This window comes from Mus caroli, chromosome 7 (assembly GCF_900094665.2).
Source record: "Mus caroli chromosome 7, CAROLI_EIJ_v1.1, whole genome shotgun sequence".
Classification (NCBI taxonomy): domain Eukaryota; kingdom Metazoa; phylum Chordata; class Mammalia; order Rodentia; family Muridae; genus Mus; species Mus caroli.
In genome coordinates this window covers 81,815,409-81,819,379 of record NC_034576.1, presented here as the reverse complement: position 1 = coordinate 81,819,379, position 3,971 = coordinate 81,815,409, and positions in this window count along the sequence as shown.

Genomic DNA, 3,971 nt, shown 5'->3' with positions numbered 1-3,971 from the left:
TCTGTGCCTGCAATCCTTGCTGTCTCACACTTCTTTGTTTTGTTTTGTTTTTAACTGCATTCCTTGCTTATTTGGTCTAGATCCCCTGTTTTATCTTTGAGTCTCAGTATTTTGTCTTCTGTTTGACTCATTCCACTTGTAAGGTTTTCCTTTGAGTTTTCTAATTGAGTTATTGATTTGTTTGTGGTTTTTTTTTTTCAATTCCATTTTCATTTCAGCTTGAGTCCCCATCAGTGTCTGTATTTTCTTATTGAATTCCATTCTCAAGTCTTGGATTGTCTAAGTTGCTTTTCTCAGCCTTTTCTGGGTGTTTTCTTGGGCTTCAGTCGAAGCTGTATTTCCCTTAAATTCATTCTCCTTCATCCCATTGAGCTGTTTCTTGAGTCTTCTTTAAACTCCTTGACCGCTCTGATGAAAGTTAGTGATTGTTCTTCTAAATTCTGCATCCTGGGGTTCATCTAGGACATTCTCCTTGGCAGACATTTCAACGGAACTGCTAGGTTTGGGAAAGAAGAAACCGGCTTGATCTTCTGTACTGCTGGCATTTCTGCAATGAGATCTGGGCATGTGGGCTTCTGTTGGTTCTGAGTCTGTTATTGACAGAGCAGAGTGGGGCAGAGAGAGGATGCGCATGTATGTCAGACCTAGAGCTTGGAAATGGACTGAAGTGGACAGTAAGGTAGACAGAGGGTACTGGGCTGGTAGACAGGAGGGGTTTCCTGATCCAAGCCTGGGGTGTGGGGATAGATCTGACTGGGTGGAAAGGTTGACCGTGTTGTAGGAGAGGCTTGTGGATTAGGGGATTGGTAAGGAGGGTCCTAGCAGATGTCTAGAGATCCTTTGCAATGCAGGCAGGGGAGGCAAGACTAGGCCAGGGCACTGTATGTGGGTCCCAGGCTAGATCTCGTGGGTTGCAGAAAGTTAAGGGAAGGAGAAGGTCAAGGAGACTCAGTAGGTCCTGGGGGAGGAGCTAGGATGTCTGGTCTTACCATTGTTTTGGAGTCTTAAGCTAGTAAGTCTGCTATCTGGAAACTCAACAAGTCTGATATTTGTCTCTTGTTCCTCTTCTTCTTCCTCCTCCTCTTCCTCCTCCATGTCTTCAGTGGATGTCAGATTTCTGTCTTTTCCCTGTTAACTATAACAGTTTTTCACTGAAAACTGTCTATTTTAGGTAATATAACAACTTTAGATTTTATTTCATTTTGGTTTTTGAGACAGGGTCTTTCTATATAGCCCTGGCTGTCCTGGAACTTCCTACATAGACCAGAGTGGCCTTGAACTCACGGGGATTCACCTGCTTTTGTCTCACATGTACAGGGATAAAATGTGTGGGTCACTAAGCCTGGCCGGACTTGTTGTTATTGTGTTTGCCTACTTTATCTGTGGAGTGGTTTAGCTGGATAAGTCTGATGAAGTCTCTTTCTCTTACAGCTGGTGGGTTTAGATGCCACTCCTCGAGGCCTGCAGACCTGGGCTTGGGCAGTTACCTTGGGATGACAGTGGTCTTTTGGTTTTTTTTTGAGACAGAAGCTAGCTCAGGATAGCTTCAAATTAGCAACAGACCTTTAACCTCAGCATCCTGTGTATGGGGATTGCAGGCATATGCCCCAACCCCTGACTATTTATTGTGTATTCTTGTTGCTTGGAACTTGCTATGTAGCCTCAGCTGGCTTCTAACAACTCAACTATCCTCCTGCTTCAGCCTCCCCGAGTCCTGGAAGTCCACACCCATACCATCGTGCCTGGCCCACACAGGTCTTAAAAGCCTCCTTTGCCTTGCTACCTTTTTTATTAAACTTGGCCAGTGGAATCATACAGACTGTTTGTCTTCACTGTGGCTTAGTGCTCTGTTGGTTTCAATCCTTCTCTGGTATAGAAATTGTTCTAGTCTTGCCCAGTCAACTTTAGCCCCTTTTGCAGATATAATTTTTTGGGTCTCGCTCTACGGAAGCTAGGGGGAGGGGGTTGACTGATGCATCTCATGATTCTCTCTGATGCTCTTGTAATTGGTCTGCAGTTGGACTTCTGTGTATGTGGTACTAAGGATTGAACCCAAGGCCTCACACATACTAGGCAAGTGCTACCTGCACCTCTAAGCTCTCCCCTCATCCCTACTTTAGCTTGCTCTAATAGAGGGGTGCCCAGCTCCTCTTAATTACTTCCTAACAACCTTTAGAGTTTCTGGGAGCATCCCCAGCTAAAGGTCCCCCAGTTGTGGGAGGTCCAGACTGTTGTGTTTGTTGCTTCTCTTCAGCAAAGTCTGTAGGCTGCTCTAGGGCCTGGGGACCTTGGGCAGGGACAGTGGCACTCCCCTATCTCAGTGACAACACTGCTTATTGGACAGGGTTTTCTTGGCTTGCCTCTTCCAGAATAAGTTCTGCCCTATAAGCAAACTGGGGCCTGGGTGGCTAAAGCTCCAGGTAATCTTCCACCATCCATGGTCAAAGTAGAACTCCCGCCTATGCAAGGCGGCAGGACTAGAAAGCCCGCCGCAGGCCACTCAGCCTACTTTGTCCTCATCAGAGCCTTTGCAACATGCTCCTCCCAGGGCCATACAGACACCCACTCCCAGCAATGAGCTGGAAAAAGAGGTCACTTGTGTTCTCGCTCTCACCACCCTCACCCCCCCTGGAACTGGAGTGGAACTTGGGGGACGGGATGTGGTTTGGCTCAGGGTCACTCACCCTCACTGCTCTTCCTGGGATTTAACAGATTTTCTTGCATCAAAGTTAATACATTTCCTGAATGCCCTTAGGACAATTTGCAGAGGCTTTAAGTGGTTGTGGTTCTGAGTTTTAAACAGTCTCTGCCTGCTGTGGGTGTTTCAGTGGGGAGAGAGTTCAAGGAACAGGTAGGAGCCACCATGCCGGAAGCCAAACATCTGGTTGCCTGGCCTGGCCTGGAAACACTGCTCTTTTATCTAGGTCACCCAGTAAGTCCCCTTGGGTGAGGGGACAGCCTGGAACCAGGTAGAAGAAATGGTGGGCTATGAGTTTACTATGAAGTGACAAGGGGGATGGGAGTAAAAAAAGGTACAGGAGAAAAAGAGGGATGTGTTAAGCTTAGGGTGTGGCATAGTGACAGAATGCTTGCCACTAGCTCTGCGTTCCATTCCCAGAAACACCAAACACATGCGCTTGCATGCACACGCACACACAACAATGCACTCACATACACATGTGCACACACAATACATGTGCATACACATGTACATGCACACACAATACACACAGTGATGTGACTATATTCCCTCACAAACTAAAGCTGGGACACAAGGAGAAAGGAAAGGTCAGAGATGATCCCAAGCTTGTCTGAAGGTAATTACAAGGAAGAGAGAGGCCAAGCCGATGCGGGGCTGTGGAGATTATGGTAACATGCATATTCAAAGGAGAAGGAGGCTATCGTGAAGTCACATATCTGTAATTTTTCAGGAGGCAGAGGCAAGTTCAAAAGGCAAATTTAAGGCTAGCCCAATCTACATAGTAATTTTCAGGGTCAAGAAAAGGGAGGGGAATGAAAGAGCAAATATGGAGTCTTGAATAGAAAGGCAGGAGAGAGACCAAGTTTTTTTTTAATTTTTAATATTTTTTATTACATATTTTCCTCAATTACATTTCCAATGCTATCCCAAAAGCCCCCCATAGCGCCCCCCACTTCCCTACCCACCCATTCCCATTCTGTTGGCCCTGGCATTCCCCTATATTGGGGCATATAAAGTTTGCAAGTCCAATGGGCCTCTCTTTCCAGTGATGGCTGACTAGGCCATCTTTCGATACATATGCAGCTAGAGACAAGAGCTCCGGGGTACTGGTTAGTTCATCATATTGATCCCTTTAGCTCCTTGGGTACTTTCTCTAGCTTCTCCATTGGGGGCCCTGTGATCCATCCAATAGCTGACTGGAGACCAAGTTTTGTAGATAGAGATTTGCAGGTATAGTTAACATAATACTTTGCAAATGCATCCATATACA